We start from the raw sequence: 21,050 nt of genomic DNA on the forward strand, positions 1-21,050 counted from the left end.
ACTCTGAATAGTTATCCATGTCCACCTCAGAAAAGTCAGTTAATTTGTATCCAAGAAGGATGAAGAAACAGAAGTTGATGTCTTGGTGATGAGAAGAGTGACTGTTGGAAGGAAGAGGAGAAAGTCACCAAAGTAGGGAGCGCCAAAAATTGTCGTCCAATTATCCCTTTCACAACACAGCTTTCCCCATAGTGGTTTCCATTCTGCATAAGAAATTAAGTGGGAATTTTTTGAGAGTTTTGCTGAAGTCTCAGATGATAAGCAAAAGGCCAGCAGATGACAGAGAAAAAATTTAGAAACTTAGAGATTCATAAAATATTGTATAGTATTGTATAATATCAATATATTTTATCTTTTAATACCATAATAATTTAGACTTCTCTGTTAGGAAGGGAGAGTCAAAAATTTTATGTGGATTTTCTAGATCATGGTGGGGGGGCATGGCATAGAGACATTGTGCCCCTAATTCCCACAATATGGAAAGGATAATTGTAATTTCAGAGACTGGGAGGGGGGGAGAGACAGAGAGAGACAGAGACAGAGAGAGAGAGAGATGTTTAATTATTTTAGCAGTTTTTGTTCTGTACATTCTTTGTGCATTTCTCTTTTCCTATGTGATGCTTAGGTAAGACTCTTTTGCATAGTTATGAGACTTCTCCAGGGGGCTCTGCAATGTTTAAGGGCTCCATGAAATCAGCACAGTCTTATCTACCAAGATGAACAATGGGAGGGAATGCTCTTCACCTTGAACTCTGTGCTGGCCCCCCTCCCTGACAGTGACAAACACCTTTGGGGAGTCTACATCTCCATTTTGGGGGTCACTTGATATTAATGATCAGAAGGACAGCAAAGGCATTTCAAATCAAAAAATTTTGTATGATTTTGATCTATTTATGGGAAACACTTTGTTGGAGAATACTTGTAAGGGAATGTTTTATTTTACTGAATTAAACATTGTTGCTTTTTAAAAAATCATCAACAAGCAATAAGCATAGTGGTATCTTGTATTTCCAATATCTCTTCATTCAATTGATTGAATATAAAGATGTGGCCTATTGTGTAGAACATAATTTGAAAGACTTGACTTCCTGTTCCCTTCATATACCTTCATCAGGGATGTTCTTGATGGGTACAGATTATTTTCATAAAAATTTTGCATAGCTGGGAAAGCAGGCATGTGAATCAGCAAAACTTTGAGCTCTAAATCCTGTGATGTTGTCTTTTTCTTTTTATCTGTGGCATTTAGCATAGTGCTTGGAACACAGTAGGTGCTTAATGAATATTTTTTGACTGACTGATACAATATTTGATCTAACACAGATATTAATCAGGACACAAAAGATTTTGACAGAATTGTACATGGGGCTGAATCTGAGATGTTTTCAATGGGATAAAATGTAAAGTTTTAAATTTAGGTTCAAGCAATCAACTTCATTGTGAACTGATCTAACCATTCTGGAGAGCAATTTGGAACTATGCCCAAAGGGCTATCAATCTCTGCATACCCTTTGATTTGGCAATACCACTGCTAGTGCTATATCCTAAAGAAATAAGAAAAAAAGGGAAAAAGACTTATTTATACAAAAATATTTATAGCAGTTCTTTTTTGTGGTGGCTAAGAATTGGAAATCAAAGGTATGCTCATCAATTGGGGAATGGTTAAAAAAAACTGTGGTATATGATTGTGATGGAATATTACTGTGCTATAAGAAATGACAAGTAGAATAATTTCTGAAAACCCTGGAAAAACTTACATTAACTGATACAAAATGAAGTGAGTAGAACCAGGAATATTGTATGATGAAGAACTATGAGTGACTTAGCTATTTTCAGTAATACAATGATCCAAGACAATCCTAAAGGACTAATGATGAAACATACTATTTGCCTCCAGAGAAAGAACTGATTAAATCTGATTACAAACTGAAGCATACTGTTTTTCACTTTCTTTCATTTTTTATTCAAGTCTTCTTATAAAAAATGACTAATATTGGGGCAGCCAGGTGGCGCAGTAAGTGAGAGCACAGGCCCCAGAGTCGGGAGACCTGGTATCGGTTCCGGCCTCAGATACTTCACACCCACACACACAAAAAAAAACTGGCCGTGTAACCTTGAGCAAGTTACTTAACCCCAATTGCTTTAAAAAAAAAAGACTAATATGGAAATGTCTTACATAATTGCACATGTATAAATGATATCAAACTGCTTACCATCTCAGGGTGAGGAGAGGGGAAGGAGGGAGAGAATGTGGAACTCAAAACTTTTTTTTGTATTTTTTTTTTGGAGGGAGGAAGGCTGGGCAATTGAGGTTAAGTGACTTGCCCAAGGTCACACAGCTAGTAAGTGTTAAGTGTCTGAGGCCATATTTGAACTCAGGTCCTCTTGACTCCAGGGCCAGTACTCTATTCATTGTTCTACCTAGCTACCCCCAAACTCAAAACTTAAAAAAAATTTTTGAAAATTGTTTAACATGTAATTGGGGGAAAATAAAATATTACATAAAAACAATCAACTTCACAAACATAGGATGGGAAGGGCATGGCTAGACAGCAATTTGTAGGGAAGAGATCTAGGAGTTTTAATGGATTGTAGGTTCAATATGAGTTTGCAGTATGAAGGGGCTGCCAAGTTAGCTAATGTGACCTTAGACTACATCAAGAGAGGCTGGGTTTCTAGGAAGGAGACAGGTCCTTTGTATTCTGCCCTGGACAGACCACATTGGAAGTATTGTGTTTGGTCTGGGGCAGCACTAGTTTAGGGATAAGAAGGAGATCATCCAAGAAAAGGCAGTCAAGATGATCAAGGACCTCGATTCCATATCATAAGGAGAAGTTGGTGGATCTGGGGGTACTTAGACTTGAGAAGAGAAGCTTTGGGAGGACACAATGTATGACTTCCAGTGGGTGGAGGAGTTTTATTCTGATTGACCCTGAAAGCTAGAACCAGGAGTAATGGGGGAAGTTGCAAAGAGAGAAAATTTAGATATCATTTCAGGGAAACAAAAACTTGCAAAATTCCTTGAAAACTAGGATCTATCCAACAGAGGAATTGACTGCCTAGAGAAGTAACAGGACTGTTGCCACAATCTCCTAGAATTCCCAGCCTCCATCAAAGCTCAGCTCAAGAGCTACATCCTGTATGAGGCTTTTCTTATCTCTTCCCTCCTCCCCACCCCTCCCAGATTCTGCTGCCTCTCTTCCCCAAATTATCTCATATCAATAGTTAACATTTATGCAGCCCTTACTATGTGCCAGGCACTGTGCTAAACATTTAACAATTTTTATTTCACTTGATACTCACAACAACCCTTGGAAAAAGGTGCTATTATTATCATCCCCATTTTACAGATTAAGAAACTGAGGCAAACAGAGGTTAAGTGACTTGCCCAGGGTCACTTACATACTAGGGTGTAAGTAACTGTCTGAGGCCTGATTTGAATTCAGGTCTTCCTGACTCCCAGCCCACTATTCTACCCACTGAAGCACCCAGCTGCCTCTGAGTATTTTGACTTTGACTATATTTTGCAACCCCTTTATGTGTGCATGTTGTTTCCCCCATAGAATCTAAACTCTGGGGTTTCATTTTGTGTGTTTGTATCATAGATCCTGGAAGATAGTAAGTGCTTAATAAACGCTTGTTGGTAGGTTTATTGAGAGATTCTTCCATCTCTTGATGTCTTTTAGCAAAGACTGGAAGACCCCTTGTCCTCTGAAACATGAACACACTGCCAAGAAATCCCTGGAAGGAACCAGGTGGTCTGAGTTGGAGTAGGTTGGAGTAGCCTAGAGCACAAGTTACAAAGACTTGAGTTTGAATCCTACATTAGGTACTTAAGAACCAAGTGACCCTGAGCAAGTCAAATGACCTTACTGAGCCTCAGTTTTTCCTCATCTGTAACATGAGGGGAATGATGGCACCTAGCTCACTGGATTGTTGTGAGGATCAAAATTAAATGAGATAATATATGTACAGGACTTTGCAAACTGGAAAGCATTATAAAAAAACATTAGTTATTACTATTACTACTATGACATAATTACTACCAGAGTTGGGGAGTCATTCAATTAATGGATATTTACTGATTATGTGACGAGACTTCACTATGTACGATTGGGGGACATGAAAAGTACAGTGTGCGACAGAACCTGGGGCAGACATCATCCTCCAAATGGCATCAGCCCTTGATACTCCTGGCTGAATGTCAGTGTTGTGCTGTCCTGAGAATGGGGGATATATTCCCTCTCTGTTATCTGATTCCACTATCAACCTCCCACCTCCAGGAGCACACAGGACTTCTGGGAAAAAGGATGCTGGACAAAGGCAAATGCGGGAATTCACAGCCCTGCTGGAAATCCTAGCAGCTGCTCCTGAAGATGAACTCTCAACAACAATGGTATTCCTGAGCCTGGCCCAGAGCCTGCTGGGAGCCAGAACAGCCAGCCAGTTGTGGATGGAACTTGAACCATCAATGATGTGGTAGTACTTGAGGGTTGGGGGTGGAGGCAGAGACGAAGAAGGTGTTTGAGTGAAGCAAAAACTTCACTGGGAGTTCTAGTTTCTTTTGCAGCCTGCCGGGGAAAGACAAAATCTGAGTATCTGTGTTCAAATCCTGATCATTTTGCTCACTAGCTGTGGGGCCTTGGACACATCACTTGGCTTCCTTGGCCCTCATTTTCCTCATCTATAAAATTAAGGGGTTGGATTCAATAGCAATGTTCCATTTCAGCTCTTTATTTACATCTTTTCAAAAACATTGTTTATTGATTATTAGTTTTCAACATTCACTTTCATAAGATTTTGAGTTCTAAAATTTTCCCCTCCCCACTTCCCAAGAGGACAATTTGATATAGGCTATTCATGTATCGTCATTTTAAACATATTTCCATATCAGTTGTGTTGTGAAAGAAGAGTCAGAGCAAGAGGGTAAAACCACAAGAAAGAGAAAAAAAAAGCAAATAGTCTACTTCAATCTACGATCAGACTCCATGGTTCTTTCTCTGGATATGGATAGCATTTTCCATCTTTAGTCTTTCAGAGCTGTCTTAGATCATTGCATTGCTGAGAAGAACCAAGTCTATCAAAGCTGATCATCACCCAGTGTTCCTGTCACAGTGTATGCTGTTCTCATTCCGATCACTTCACTCAGCATCTGAGCTCTACAATCCTGGCATGTCCCTCATGCCTAGAACTCTCTCCTTCCTCATCTCTCCTTCCTGGTTTCCTTAGTGTCTTTTAAGACTCAACTAAAATCCCACCTCCTACAGGAAGCCTTCCCCAAACCCTTCATTCTGGCATCTTCTCTCTGTTGACAATTTCCTAGTCATCCTGCATACAGTTGGCACATTGTCTCTCTGATTAGATGGTAAGCGCCCTGAAGGCAGGACTGTCTTTCGTTTCTTTTCATATCCCCAGCACAGTGTCTGGCACATAGTAGACACTTAATAAATTGTTATTGACTAACTCGATTATCTTTTCCAGTAATTAATCTATTATTCCCTGAGTTGGGATTTAGGACAGAGGAGAGATTAACTAGTATTCTAATGAGGTGGGAAAGTCACAAAATTACAGGGCATACAGTCTGACCCTCTCATTTCACAGATGAGGAACTGAGATCTAGGGTGGTTAAGGCACATGAAAGAGTCCTGGATTTGGAGTCAGAAGACCTTAGTTTTTATCCAGTTTTTGTCTCTTGGTATCTATGTGAAGTTGGACAAATAATTTAGCCTCTCTGTGACTCAGTTTCCTCATCTATAAAATAAAGGGGTTTAGACGCAATGGCTTCCTGGTTCCTTCCAAGTTCTAAATCTATAATTGGATGTCTCCACTCAGACTCAGTCTTCTCATGGTTAAAATAGTCATTTAGTCCATCCTTGGACTAAATGATCTTCAAGAGCTCTTTCAGTCAGGGGTGTGTTGGTAAATGTTTAACATCCTGCTTTCTGAGGGGGGGAGGGGGAAGGGAGAATTACACATGGTATACTTTTTTTTTTTTTGCCCCTTATTTCCAAGGCTTTATTGAACAGGATTACAGGGCTGTTTTAGAAAATGATGGTTCCAATTCCTTTCAATCCCCTGGCATGAAATGTTGTATTCAGGGATGGAGACATACATACACATACACACGAATACCATAGCTACTAAAAGGAGTAGGTCCAGTATATATCCACTTTTAAAACCCTTATTCATAGACCCAGTCATGAGTACAAGACTTATAATCAACCAGTTCTTCTGGCTTAAACCACAAGCTGATCTCCTTCTCAGCACTTTTTACAGAATCACTGCCATGAATGATGTTCCTGCCAACTTGAATGCAGAAGTCCCCACGAATGGTGCCTGGCTTGGAATCAGCTGGGTTGGTCTCTCCCAGCATCACTCTGCCTGTCTTCACCACATTTAAGCCCTCCCAAACCATGGCTACAACAGGCCCCGAGTTCATATATTTCACAAGCCCAGGGAAAAATGGCCTGTCCTTCAGGTCAACATAGTGCTGTGTCAGATGTTCCTCTGAGGCCCTAAGGAACTTCATGCCCACGAGACGGAATCCCTTCTGCTCAAAGCGTTTGATGATGTCCCCGACCAGGCCCCGCTGGACGCCGTCGGTCTTGATGGCAATGAAGGTGCGCTCGGTGTTGGCCATGGTCCAGGAAGAATCGGGCTGGAGCAGGAGAAAGAGGAGTCTATGGCTGCGGCAACATTTTCTCCATCACTTTCCTAAGTCTAGACAATCAATAAAACAATAAATCAAGTCCTGGTTTGTAGCATATTTCCAAGGTGTGAAGGCTCACACTGAAAATTTAACAATAGGCTTTTGTCCCAACACATCAGTACTATCGATTCTAAATCTATCATCCTTGAACTCTCTTTGCTTGCTCCACGATAAAACTCTTTCTCTATCATTTTACTCTGAGTTAAAATTGTTCAGTGGAAGAAATGAGGAAGGAGGGTCCAGAGGCCACAGTTCCATATCCCTGTTGATCATTTGATTTGGTGGGTAGCATATGGAAAATTGTTTCTCCTAACCATAAAAAAGAAATCATTCTGGCAACTTTTCTGCACTAACCTTATGACATAAGAATTTAAATCAGCAAGTCTCTCAGATGTGCAAATTCAAGAACCTCTCCCTGGTACCAAAATCTCTTTCTCTGAGTTTCCCATCATGCATTTGCATGTGTTTGAGATAAGGATGGAGTTTGGAGAGTGGGGAGAGAGCATTCACAGGACTGCAGAGTTGCAAAGGGCCTTAGAGATTATTGAGTCCAATCCCTTCATTTTACAGAGAAAGAAACTGAGGCAGAAAGAAAGTAACTTGCCTGATATCAGCCAGGCAGCAAGTAGTAGAAACAGGAATCAAAACCAGGGCCTCTGACTCCTAATATCTAGTTTCTGCTATACCACACGGACTTTAAACATTAGCTTATTAATTAAATAATAGTAAGCAGAGAAAAGCTAAGAAAGTGTTTTAAAAAATACATTATTTCATTAAATATTTCCCAGTTATATTTTTAAAAATTTAACTTTCATTTTAAAAAACTTTGAGTTCCCAATTCTCTTTCTCATTCCTGGCCCTCCCCCTCCCCTTGAGAAGGCAAGCAACATGATAGCAATTATACACGTGAAGTCATGCAAAGCAGATTTCATATTAGCCTCGTTGCAAAAGAAAACACACAGACAAAACAAGAAAAATAAAGAAAGTGAAAGAAGTATTAAGCAAGTCTTTATTTTCTGGGACAGCTAAGCAATCTCTGGTCTGAAAGGGAAGATTCAACGTGCAAATAAAACACCCAGAGACTCTGTCCAACCTTTGGAACTTGGCAAGAAATCAATAAATTTCTAATTCCCCTTCTTTCAACTTAATGATCATATATTCAACATTGCAATAATGTGAATATGTACAGAAGAAAGAACACTGACTCTGGAGTCAGAGGAACTGGATTTAAATTCCACCTCTTAATGGCTACTACCTTAGGCAAATCACTTAACCAAATATCACATGCCTCAGTTTCCTTATCTGTAAAATGGTTATTACCAGAGAGACCTTAGACAAATAAATTAACTGTCCATCACATGCCTTAGTTCCCTTATCTGTAAAATGGAGGGGTTGGACCAACTTGCTCCCAATTCCAGTTCTTAAGATCCTGATTGACCCTCTGTGAGGCTCTGGAGAGAGAGAACTGGAGCTGTGATTTCACTAGTAAGGAAAACTCCCAGGTGAGGACACTCCCTCTACCAATGCAAGTCAGCACCACCTCTGGAACTTATATTATTAGAGAGTACATTAGAACACAGAGAGGCTAAGAGACATCTCCAAGGTCATATAGATAGTATGAGTCAGAGAAGAGACTTGAATCAAAGTCAAATTCTCTATCAACTATGTCACCATACCTCTCTCTTGTCATTGGGGCACTGGGCAGACAAAGATAGAAAGAAAATGAGAGCCCTTGTCCTCAAGAAGTTTCCACTCCACTAAATGAATTCTACTGTAATTCTGCAGTTGAAAGAAATGAGGAGGGCAGCCCCATTGAAAAAAGCCTCCTCTTGGGTACTGGGCCCTGGAGTCACTCACATGGCACTTTACACACATCCCCCTCCCCCCAGAGGGAGAAAACCTGTTCTACTTACCCAAGCTTGGGGCTATTGATTCTGGCAGCTGATGAGGCCCAGGGAATGCCAACAGAGTGACTGAAATGAAAAACTGATTTATTTGAGGTTTTGGGCAGAGGAAGGGAGTCTTGGGTGACTCCAACTTCACCCCCTTCTTCCCTTCCACTCCCCTCCCCTCCAAACCCTCAGCTTTAATTCTCATGCAATCTATCTTAGCCTTTGAAGGATGGAAAAAGATTAGGAGACTTGACCTTGGTATTTGGGCCCCCACATCCTTTGCATCTGACCTAAGTGAGTCAACAGAAGTAAGTTAATAGTTCAGGAATTCAGAAAGGCCATTGTCCCCTTCCTTAATGCGGCAACTGAGTTAGGCCTGTTGATCTAGACCAGGGGTGCGGAACCTTCTGCCTTGAGGCCACCCATGGTCCTCTAGGTCTCAAGAGTAGCTCTTTGACTGAATTAAGGGCTGCACTTGAGGACCTAGAGGGCCACATGTAGCCTTGAGGTCACAGGCTCCCCAACTCTGATTCTAGACTCTTTCATTTAATTCATATTTCTCAATTGCAATCAGAGAAGTAACCAAGGTGAAATTAAAAAAGGGGGGGGGTAAACTGGGAATAATCATGATAGCTTCTGACTCAGACTTCGTGGTTTACAAAGCCAAGGACATAGGCTTCCTTATTTAAGCTTCCCAATAACCTGGTGAGGTGGGAGCTATTATTATCCCTATTTTGTTCTTGAGTCATTTCAGTCCTGTCAACTCTCCATGACCCCATTTGGGGTTTTCTTGGCAGAGATATGGGAGTGTTTGCTATTTCCTTCTCCAGCTCATTTTACAGAGGAGGAAACTGAGTCAAACAGGATGAAGTGACTTGCCCAGGGTCACACAGCCAGTAAGTGTCTGAGACTGGATTTGAATTCATGAAACCAGTCTTAAAGAATTCAAGCCCAATGTTCTATGCATTATGGCACCACCTAGCTGCCCATTTTAGGTCAGGAAACTAGGTCTGACTTACTATACTAGCAAGAGTATTTGAATAAGGGAGAGAGAAAACCTGAACTGGGAGTTAAGACACCTGGGATTTAATTCCTCTTCTGGTACTAAAGTTAAGAGTTTGGTAGGATTTCAGGCTGGCTGGGGTCTTAGAGATTTCATAGTCCAATAGCCACTTATTACAGATGGCCAAGTTAAGGTACTGTGTGGGGGGAGGGGGAGTGACTGCCTAAGGTCACCCAGGGAGCAAATAACAGAGGCAGGGCTTGAACTTGGGTCCTTTGCCTCCTGTCCAAGACTCCATTCTGTTATACTGCCACCCTCAACTTCAAAATGTAACTTGTATTTTTTTAGAATAAATTTATATAAAGGATCATAGATTTAGGACTAGGAAAGACCTCAGAAGTCACCTAGTTTCTTATTTTACAGATGAGGAAACTGAGGCCCAGGGAAAGGAGAGGATCATAGGTGAGACTTGGAAGAAACATTAGGGGCCAGTGAGCCCACTATAACCTTATTGAACCAATAAGAAAATTGAGAACCAGAGATATTATGTGCACACCAGAGACCATGGCCACACAGTGGGATTGTCTCTCATTCCAAATTCTAATACCCTGAGCTGCCTTTTCCCCCGGTCTTATTTTTATTTAAATTATATATATATATATATATATATATATATATAAATAAACATTAGTCTTTCTTAAGGGTCCCAACTCAGAAAGTCTACCCGTGTGATCCCGAAGAAGTCACTCTCCTTTTCTGGACCTCAGTGTTGGACTACACACCATTTCAAAGACAACTTACACTTTAGACAGAAACAGTGCTGAATTTGGCATCAGAGGACCCTAGTCATGCCATTTGTCATCTTTGTGACCCCTAAATGGCAAGTTACAAACCCCTCTGGGACTCAGTCTCCTCATCTGTATAACGGGGCTGACAACAGCACCTACTTCCCAAGGTTGTTGTGAGGATTTGATTTTAATAACTGTAAAACCACAGTGTCCAGCACATAGTAGGTGCTACACAAATGTTAGCTATTTATTATTTGTAAAACAAGGGAGGGGGGGTGGATGAGGTGGCCCCAATGGTGTCTTCTAGCTTTAAATATTAAAAAAAAAAATCCCCTGAGCTTATTCTAGCTTTACATGGATGATCCCATGAATCACATGAAATAGCCTTGGGATTTTTCAGGCAGCAAAGCCAGGCCAGGAATATAATCTTGAGAAATCCTGTAGTTGGTTTGGGGGTAAACAAGATTAGCCTCCTAATAGGAGCCCCTGGCAGCCACCCTAGCCCGACTTCGCTAACCCAAGTAAACAGCTCCATGATGCAGGGAGCTGGGGGAGGGGAGGGGACTCAAAAAGCTATTTTGCTCCTGCCAAGAAACACACACAGTCTCATAAAGGCAGTACTGACCCTGTGCCTCTCTGGGAGAACAGAATTATTATTCTTTTTCCATGCAGCTTAACTTTCATAATGCTCTTCAATGTTGGGAGATTAGTTGGGCAGATTGCCAAAGAATCAAAGGAACACAAGCAGCTTTTAAGGGGTTGAACATCCCCAAAGCACACAGCTACCTACAGGAAAGGGGCTCACGGGCAATGGTACACCCGAAGCGTTGGGAGACTGGACTCCTTTAGGGTTTATTAAGGAGTTCAGATGCTAACTCACATTTTTGTGGCAACGTATAGTTTGCCAAAGGTCTTTTGTCTCATTTGTCTTGCTAGGCCTTGGAGGAAGAGGTGGCAAGTATTATTGGCCCCATTTTACAGGTAAGAAAATGGGGGCTCAGAGCTATGAAAGGAGGATGCCCAGGGGCACACAAATAAGGTACAGCTACTAAGTGATGCAGCATCCCAAACTGGAGTCTTTCTGATTCTATTAAAAAACATGAGTTCCTTCTGCAGGGTCGATCTTTTATAATACTGTTTTTTTTTTCTCCCCAAAAAAAGAGTATTTTGGAAAGGTATTCTCTCTCTCTCTCTCTCTCTCTCTCTCTCTCTCTCTCTCTCTCTCTCTCTTGTGTGTGTGTGTGTGTGTGTGTGTGTGTGTGTGTGTGTGTGTAAGACTGATCACCAACCATGGCCCAAGAAGGTACAGCCTCTCCGGGTCCCATATATTGTTCCTCTGTCCAAGGTAAAGAAGGAGACTCTGGTTGGGGCTCAGAATTAAGAAAACAAGGAACAATAGATTTGTTACTCTCTTAGCTTCTTCAGAAGGCAGTAAGATCTTGTAGATAGAACATGAGGACTAGAGTCAGAGAAACTGGGTTCAAATCCTGACTCTTCCACTTATGACTCATGTGGGCTTAGACATCACTGTTGTAGGAACTACTTTCCTCATCAGATTTCCTGGTTGGGAAATTCCTACCTCCCCCAAATTCATGCAGATAAGCAGTCTCAGAAAGCACTCCCTCCTACACACTCACCCACCCACCCACACCTATTCACACAAAAACAGATAAATAAAAAAGTCCTCCCAAAATAAAAACAAAAAACTTCACATACTCACCAGGCCTCCAGCCAGAAGTTTTTGCCACTGGACTACTACTAATCAGTTCAACACATGCAACTTTGCCTCTACAAGACCAGAGTTAAAACACATGGTGGCTTTCCCCTCTCTTATAAAGACAGTTAGCATTTATAGAGCACTTTAAGGTTTTGCAAAACAATATATGTGTGGCTGTACAGAGAGAGATATAAATTCATTTTCTTTTCTTTTTTTTTTTAAAGCAATTGGGGTTAAGTAACTTGCTCAAGGTTACACGGCTGGTTATTTCTGGGTGTGGTGCTGAGTGTCTGAGCCTGAATTCGATCCCCAGGTCATCCTGACTCTGGGGCCGGTACTCTTACTGGCTGAGCCACCTGGCTGCCCCTAAGCAATTGGGGTAAGTAACTTGCTCAAGGTTACATGGCCAGGTGTTTCTGGGTGGGTGCTAAGTGTCTGAGCCTGGATTCCATCCCCAGGTCATCCTGACATTGGGGCTGGTGCTCTTACTCGCTGTGCTACCTGGCCACCCCTATTAAAGTACTCACTTTCTATTTTTTTTTTCAAAGCAATCAGGGTTAAGTAACTTGCTCAAGGTTACATGGCCAGTTATTTTTGTGTGGGTGCTGAGTATCTAAGGCCAGAACCGATCCCAGGTCTCCCGATGCTGGGGCCCGAGCTATTACTGTGCCACCTGGCTGGCCCCATTTTATTTTCAAAACAAAAAATAGTATTATCATTATTAATCATCCCCATTTTACAGATTGAGGATAAGAAACATTAGCTAACTTGCCCAAGCTCATACAGGTAGCAGATTTGAGTTCGCCTCTTAATGACTCCAAGTTCAGCCCTTTATCCACTGATACAATGGAAAGAGTAGGTTTAGAATCAGAGAACATGGGTTCAAATACTACATCTGCCTCAGTTTCCTCATCTGAAGGTAAGGCGAGGCAGGACTGGTGAACACACTCATGGTACTTGCACCATGAACTAAAAAGGAGGTCGAACCAGCTGATTTCCTAGGTTCCCTCCTCAGACTCTTACTCTTACATGACAGGGGAGAAATCACTGAATCTCTACTAACCTCAGTTTTCTCTCCTGCTAAATGGGAATAATTATAGCACCAACCTCATAGGATTATAGTAACCATCATCTGAACTAACATGTAGGTAGCTCTGTAAACCTTAAGGTGTTACATAAGCCTCATTATTAATTATCATCATTCCATCTCTAAATCTATGACCTGAAGTCCTGACATCTTTCAGGTCCAGAGACTGAGGCTGGGTGTGTGGGAATCCTTCATCCCCTCAGTGGCAGTGTGGCCTCTCATGACATGTTTTGAGGGGAGCCAGGAGGGCATAAGAAAGGAAAGAAGGTCAGAGGGGTGATGTACAAATCAAAAGAGACCCCCAGATTTTGCCTTGGGTGGGTTGTGCATGCCAATAATAAACACAACAGCTTGAATTCCCAGAGCCCTTCAAAAAAGGTTAGCAAAAGCTTCTCCTTTCTTCAAGGAGACTGTCCCTAGTTTACAGATGAGTATGACCAAGTCTCAGAGAGGATGATTGTCGATACCTTGTCCACAGTCACTTAACTCACAAGGGTCAGAGGCCAGATCCCAACCCAAGTCTTCCTGACTGTGTTAGCAAGGGCTAGAGCTGGGATTCGAACCAGGATCCCCGGTCCCAAGCCTGGCTCTCCCTCTGCTATTTCACAGCTCTGCTATGTGGGAACCTCTTGGAACTGGAGCAAAGCCATTCCTTTTTTCTTTTGTTCTGACAGAGCCTCCCTGAAATCGGGGAGGCTTGAATAACAGAGACTCCTCTGTGCTATTGCTGGAGTAATAAAGGAAGCATTGTGGAAGCACCTTCCTTTGAGGGGCTCAGCCGGCTACCTGTTAAATCTAACCTACCTGCCCCCACACAATTATCCTTCTAGCACTTGGGGAGGGAGGTAATGCCTGGGAAAGAACCTGCCTTTGTCCATCCCCTTCTTCCTTTTCCCCCAAGAGCCAAGACAAATGGAAGGTTAATGGGCCGCCATGCCTGTTGATGGAAAGGGGCCCTGGGGAGAGCTCCCTCATCCAAAGACATAATTAGCCTCTCTATAGAAAAGAGAGAATTTCTCAGGTGAGAGACAAGAATGGGTCTGCATTTATCCTTCTTTTCTAAGGAGATCCTATCATCGTAGGCCCTCTCATGTTTTGCTGAGGGAAAGAGACAAGCTCCTTGGCTTCCATTCTGCATTGAGACCTAGAGGGAAGCAATTTAGCCTAACCCTCAATGAACATTTATTAACTGTGCTCTGGTATGCAAAGATAAAAATAAAATAATTCCTGCCTTCAAGGAGCTTTCACTCTATCAAGGAAAGCAGATCTAGGATCATAGGATTTGGTTTGTTTGACTCTGTATGGCTCTATTTGAGGTTTTCTTGGCAAAGATACTGTGGTGGTTTACCATTTCCCTCTCTAGCTCATTTTACAGATGAGGAAACTGAGGCAAACAGGGATAAGTGACTTGTTTAGGGTCACACAGTTACTAAATGTGAGAAGCTGGATTTGAATTCAGAAAGATGAGTCTTACTGACTCCAAGCTGGGTGCTCTACTCACTTGACCACCTAGCTGCCCATAGACCATAGATTTTTAAAAAGGGACGTAGTTCCTGATCTCAAGGAGTTTACAATTTTGAATAGAAATAACATTTGGAACTCCAACTCTAGATTGGAAAAATCATATTATATATAGTTATATAGATAAAATGTATAGATTTAATAATGATTTATCTGGAGCTGAAAAAGACCTCAGAAGAAATCTAGTGCAATTTCCTTATTTTACAGATGAGGAAACTGAGGTACCCAGTGACTCTCAGAGTCACAAAAGTGGTAAGCATAAGAGGTAGGATTTGAACTCAGGTCCTCTAACTCAGGATTCTGAATTTTTCTGCCATACCAAGTTTGAACCCTACTATTTAAATAAATGGGGCAGTTAGGTGGCAAAAAAAAGACTCATGTTCCTGAGTTTAAGTCCAGCCTCAGATACTTCCTAGTTGTGTGACCTTGTGCAAGTCATTTCACCCTATTTGCCTCAGTCTCCTCATCTGTGAAATGGAGAAGGAAATGTCAAACCGCTCTAGTATCTTGGCCAAGAAAATCTCAAATGGGGTCATGAAGACTTGGGCGTGAGTGAAAAATGACTCAACAACAACAACAAAATTAAGCAAATCTAAAATTTAAATATGTAAATTATACTTCATCTATACAGAGTAATTTCAGGGTGAAGCTTAGTATCTAAAGGGATCAGGAAGGCCACTTGTAAGAAATGGTGATCAGTTGAGCTTTGAGGAAAGCTGGGGATTTTAGGAAGTGGCTGTAAGCAGGGAGTGGATCCTAGGCATTTGGGACAGTTTGTCCAACCCCCCAGAGGTAAGCTATGTGATATCATGAACAAGGAACATCGATTTATGTCATGACTTCAGAAAAAATTGAGAGACCTCACTTTCTGGTCCTTTGGTAGGCATCTGCTGGCTAGATCAGTGAGCCGGTGTTGGCAGTGTTGAGGATTTCGCTGAGATGCCCTGGGGATGGCAAGGGCGAGGCAGAAAACCCGGAAGGCCATTAATTACCATCCCGACCTTCCCTTCATTAGTGGGGGCATGACGGCAGTGAAAACAATGTGCTTTGCACATAGTACACCATCCCTTGTTGGACAGATACAGAGAGAAGTGAAGATCACAGGACATGTGGTGCAAATATCACTAGTTGATATGAGGGAGTTGACAGAGTATTGGATGAGAAGAGTTTGGGTCTAAATTCTGGCTCTGCTTTTCACTCCCAGTAGTGGCAACCTTTGCATAGTCTTTCCCTCCATGAGCCTCAGTTTCTCTATCTATAAAAATGGATGGATTGGACTAGGAGATCTCTAAGCACCATATCTCATGGTGATCCATATTGAGGCACACTTGTGCTCGGGGTTTCAAGTATATCCATTGGTATCAAGTGTATCCATTCAGTTCAATTCAAGAGACATTTATGGAGTGTCTACTACCTAACACAGAGATCAGCTGGATTTTGGTGGGAGGAACTCAGACTATGGAAATTTGTGACAGAGCTAAGTCTCAATTTCCTCATCTCTAAATAAGGAAAGTTGGACTACTTGAATATTGAAGTCCTTTCCAACTCTATGATTATTTTTGTTTATGTCTACATTTGTCTGTGGCTAAGATGACTTTATCAGTGCCTCAAGGAAGTAGGGGGAGGAGCAGGCTACTCTGTGATCCTCACTCTCACTTCTAGACAATCGTTTTGCAACCATCAGTAAACATGTTTCTCCTTTGAGGTTCAGCCCATCCACCTTTTCCATCCAGTTCAATCTCTCCTCATCTACTGGCTCCTGGGCTGTCTCCTACAAACATGTTCAAGTCTCCCCTATCCTTAGATTAAAAAAACAATAATCCTTCCTTTGCTCCTATCATACCTTTAAACTATCATGCTAAATCTTTTCTTACTAAAAGGTCATCTCTTATTCCTCTTTCCCCTCCCCTCCCCTCAACATTGGTTAAACTTGGAGCGGCAAGGTGGCGCAGTGAATAGAGCACCAGCCCTGGAGTCAGGAGGACCTGAGTTCAAATATGGCCTCAGACACTTAATACAAAACTAGCTGTGTGACCTTGGGCAAGTCACTTAACCTCAACTGCTCTACCTTCCCCTCCCCCAAAAGCAAAAAAAACAACAACAAAAAAAACCCCCAAAACATTGGTTAAACAGAACTGAGTGAGTGGGAGAGCCTACCCAAGGCCCCCTTGATGGGGAGCCGCCCCAGATGCAGACGGTCTTGTTAAGCAGCCATAGGATTTGGGGAAGGCCCCTTTTCCCCAGAATCCCCATCTCCCCTGCTTCTGCGTGCTCACAACTCCTGCAGGTGCACCTGCATTTCAGTTGGGGATGCATGCTGTCCCTCTGAGTTGTCCTCCTCCTCTAGGCTGACCTCTTAATTCTTGGGCAGAAAAACCAGTCCATGTAGAGCATATCTCACTATCGCTTTCACATGGCAGATCGTCCCCAGCCCTACCCCCTCCATTCGTTTTAGAGCCCAGACCAACTTACCTCGCTTCTTTGATCCCATAGCACTTTATGCTTTTCTTATACACTTCGAGACTGGACCAGTTATTTCATGAGAGAGGAAACTCTCTGTGCCCTTGCACGTGGGTCTCTTCTCTGCTAGTTACAGTCTTAGCTGCCAAGGACCCTAAGTGACCAAGTGCTTGCCTAGTCACGGAATCCTGATTTGAAACCTGAGATTTGTCTCACAAATGGAGCTGGAAGCTATGGCTTCCCAGCTAGCTCTCTATCTGCTACACTACTCGGCTGTCTGTATCTCAGTTTGTATTAGATGTATTGGTGTCTGGGTCTTATCTCCCCTAGAGTCTTGTGAATTTAAGAAAGGCAAGAACCCTGCCTGGTCCCTCATCCCACGATGCACAGATCATCTATTCTGATCCGTCAAAGACTTTGATTTTGTTGGTGTGGGAATTCCATCTCTCTTAAACTCAGTTTCTATATCTGTACAATGATAAGGGTTGGGCTAGCTGTCCTCTAAAGTGCCTGTCAGCCCCTAGATCTATGATCTAAGTGATGAAAATGTTAAGGAGAAACTCCAGAGGTTGGGACTTGCCAATGGTCACCCCCCTGATAAATGTCAGGGTTTCCTGCTTTCATTCTATCACTAAATTTCCTCCTTGACTCCACAGAATACTTAGTAGGCACCCATTCAAACTGTGTTGGAATGAATGAAATATTGTATTAATGCTGTTGGGTTCAGTTGACGTTCTTTTTTTTTTTTTATTCAATCATCTCAGAAAAATGCGGGTCTGGTACTAGGTCCAGTTCAAACTAGTTAATTTAATGTTTGGGGTTTTTGGTTCAAGGTTCAGTAAGAAACAATAATATTTGGGTGTAGTTTAGGGCTCAGTTAATTAGCAGTGTTGTTCTGGTATTTGCCTTGGTTCAAATCCCAGGTTTAAAATTGGTCAGTGACAGAATTTGTTTGTTTTTAAGTAAGTTGGTCAACCTATCCCTGCCCCTCTACATGCCCATTGTATTATAGGAAATGAACCCCCCCCAAAGCAGCTGGATGTTCCTCAGGCACTCTCTCTCTCTCCTCTGCGCTTTCAGCTTCTTGCTTGGTGAATCAGGTCTAATTTTTTAAGCATTCTGTAGCCTAGAAAAGGGATTTCTGAGTAACTGACACACACTGTCAATTCTTAGTTCTTTTGGTTTGAGGATTGAGGGCCCAATGTAGGCAATAAACATTAGGGCACAGAATCATAGGATCATCAGGGGAGGGCTGAAAGGGGAGGCTTCCAGGCTATCCAGCCCAATCTCTATATTTTCCATTTGAGAAAACTGAGGACTAGAGAGGTCAGGGTCACACAGAGGCCCAGGGTCACACAACTAGTAAGCGTCTGAGGCAGGATTTGAATTCGGGTCTTCCTGACTCTAAGTCAAATACTTGATTCCCTGTGCCTCCTTGCTAAATAGTATTTTGGCTTTTTTTTCCTTCTTCAGCAAAAGACTCTGAATTTTCTTCTGAGTCCTGGTACTAGACTTGGAGTCAGGAAGACCTGAGTTCAAATCCAGCCTCAGACACTTAAAAGACTCTGGGCAAGTCACTTCACCCTGTTTGCCTCAGTTTCCTCATCTGTAAAATGAGCCAGATGGAGAAGAATATGGCAAACCACTGCAGTATTTTTGTCAAGAAAACCCCAAATGAAGGGGTTCTGAAGAGTTGGACATGACTGAAATGGCTGAACAGCAACAGTAAAAAATGGACATAATAACACCTACCAGGAAGGTTTGCTGGGAGAGCAGGATGAGATCATCTTTGTAAAGTCTTTGCAAACCCTAAAGTGACTTATAAATGTAGGCTCTTCCCATTGGTAAGTTGTCCATTTTGGAGAAGAGTTCCAAACAAGAATCTTCCCCTCTCTTTTCTGTAGTGTGTTCCTCTGTTAGAATGTGGGCTTCTTGAGGGCAGGCCCTGGCTTTCTTTGGCTTCCTTTGGAATCCCAATGCCTAACACATAGTAAGTACATAGTAAATGTTTGCTGACTGACTATCTAGGTATCATCATCACCATTATCACCATTAACATTCATTACAATGTAAACTTGGTAAAGCATTTTACATGTATGATGATCTCAATGGAACCCTTTAACAACTCTGGGAGAAAGATACCACAGCTATTATTATTCCCATCTCAAAGAGGGGCAAGTGACTTGTCCAGGGTCACACAGGATCTGTAAGAGATGGGATAGTTGTTAAATAGCTCATTTTTTACATATTCAGGTTCAGATCTCTTCTTGTTGGTTATAAGAGTGCATTCAACTCATTATAACACAATTACATTCAAATGCATTAAACTCAGTCAGTATTTGTCAGACACCTACTACTCTGACTTCAGACCCCATCTGTGTGACCCTGGGCAAGTTACTTAACCCTTGCCTATATAAAACTGGAGAAGTAAATGGCAAACCACTCTAATATCTTTGCCAAGAAAACCCCATGGATCCTTGGGGTCATGAAGAGTTGGACATGATTTAACAATTGATCAAATGTTCGAGGAAGGTACTGTACATGATATTATGGTGGTAGGTACAGGGGATATAAAGAGAAAGCCTAGCACAAACACTGCTCCCAAGAAACTTGCCCCTGCAGAACTTACATTCGAATTGGGTTCATTCTCTAATGAACTCCTCAGCTCTGACGGTTCTCTGCTTCTGGGAGAGCACAGCACTTCCTGCTTTGCTCATTTTCGTTCAAGGTCAGATGCAGATGACTAGAATTTGGGGCATGCAGGGTAGGGTTCCACCCTCCACCCTCCAAACTGGTAGACCCCCACTTCTTAAGATCATCATGACAATAACTATGGGTACACCATGGTTGGTTATACTATCAAAGACTGAAAGAGTTTAAATAACTTGTCCAACTAAAGTCAAATGGTGGTGGGTGGTAGGGACTTTTAAAAATATTAAATAAAGTCTTACTCAGATACTTCATTGTGCTCCAAGGTGACCCTTAGTTCATTAAGTCTATGCCAATGAAACATAAGCTCTGAAAGGTCCTGCTAACCTAGGAATGTTTCAAGTATGGGGCCAGAGACTGAACACATGCCTGTTGTCCAAGATCCAGCCTAATGACACTGGGCAAGGCACATCATCAGAAAGAGGGTCACAGCCCAAATGTCATTAAGTTGTGCATACTCTTTGATCCATTGATACCATTACTAGGCCTATACCATGAAAGAGGTCATAGAAAGCAGGAAAAGACCCACATGTACAAATATTTAGAGAAGCTTTTTCTGTGGTGGCTAAAAACAACTGAAAATGAAGAGGGGTGTCCATCTGTGGGGAACAGCTGAATGACTTGTGGTATATGAATGTACTGGAAAATTATTATCCCATAAGAAAGAATGAAATAGATGGTTTCAGAGGGAACTGAGAAGACTTTTTTTTTTCTGACTATAAGACCAGTGTTTATTTTCCCATGTGACCATTACTTCTGGGTCCTTCAGTCCACCCTGGCTTAGCTGGAGAAAAGAGGACACCAAGAACCACCACCACCACACTACGAGATCAATGGTGCTGCCCCTTCTGATAGGACGGGATTGGGCCTTGGAAAGGTGTGATGTCAAGTTGACATGGATTGGGATGACAAAGTCTGGAGGGGCATTGGGAAGACAGGTACATGAATTCACTGTGGGTGGATCTGAGAAGTGGTCCAGACTTTCAGAAAAGCACCATGAAATGATGCTTGCAAAGTTAATAGATTGTGCATACCCTTTAACATGGCAATACCTCTACTGTTTCTGTACCTCAAAGAGATCAATGAAAGAAGAAAAGACTCCTATCTATCTATCTATCTATCTATCTATCTATCTATCTATCTATCTATCTATCTATCTATCTATCT

At 42.0% G+C, this 21,050-nt stretch overlaps 1 protein-coding gene and 1 pseudogene across 23 annotated transcripts in view; one reads left to right on the forward strand and one right to left on the reverse strand.

The window, feature by feature from the left end:
• The first annotated feature begins 1,361 nt into the window (after window positions 1-1,361).
• Window positions 1,362-21,050, forward strand: part of CD44 (CD44 molecule (IN blood group)) — a 474,809-nt gene continuing 455,120 nt past the window's right edge. For all 23 annotated transcript variants that reach the window (XM_069091406.1, XM_069091408.1, XM_069091407.1 and 20 more), the window contains exon 1: window positions 1,362-1,365. The gene's annotated coding sequence lies outside the window, so the exon portion shown is untranslated. The remainder of the gene's footprint in view (window positions 1,366-21,050) is intronic.
• LOC138163424 (nucleoside diphosphate kinase B pseudogene) lies at window positions 6,037-6,695 on the reverse strand (annotated as a pseudogene).

This window comes from Petaurus breviceps, unplaced genomic scaffold (genome assembly GCF_028583685.1).
Source record: "Petaurus breviceps papuanus isolate PSGF00001 unplaced genomic scaffold, PetGlider_PUasm1.0 188, whole genome shotgun sequence".
Classification (NCBI taxonomy): Eukaryota; Metazoa; Chordata; class Mammalia; order Diprotodontia; family Petauridae; genus Petaurus; species Petaurus breviceps.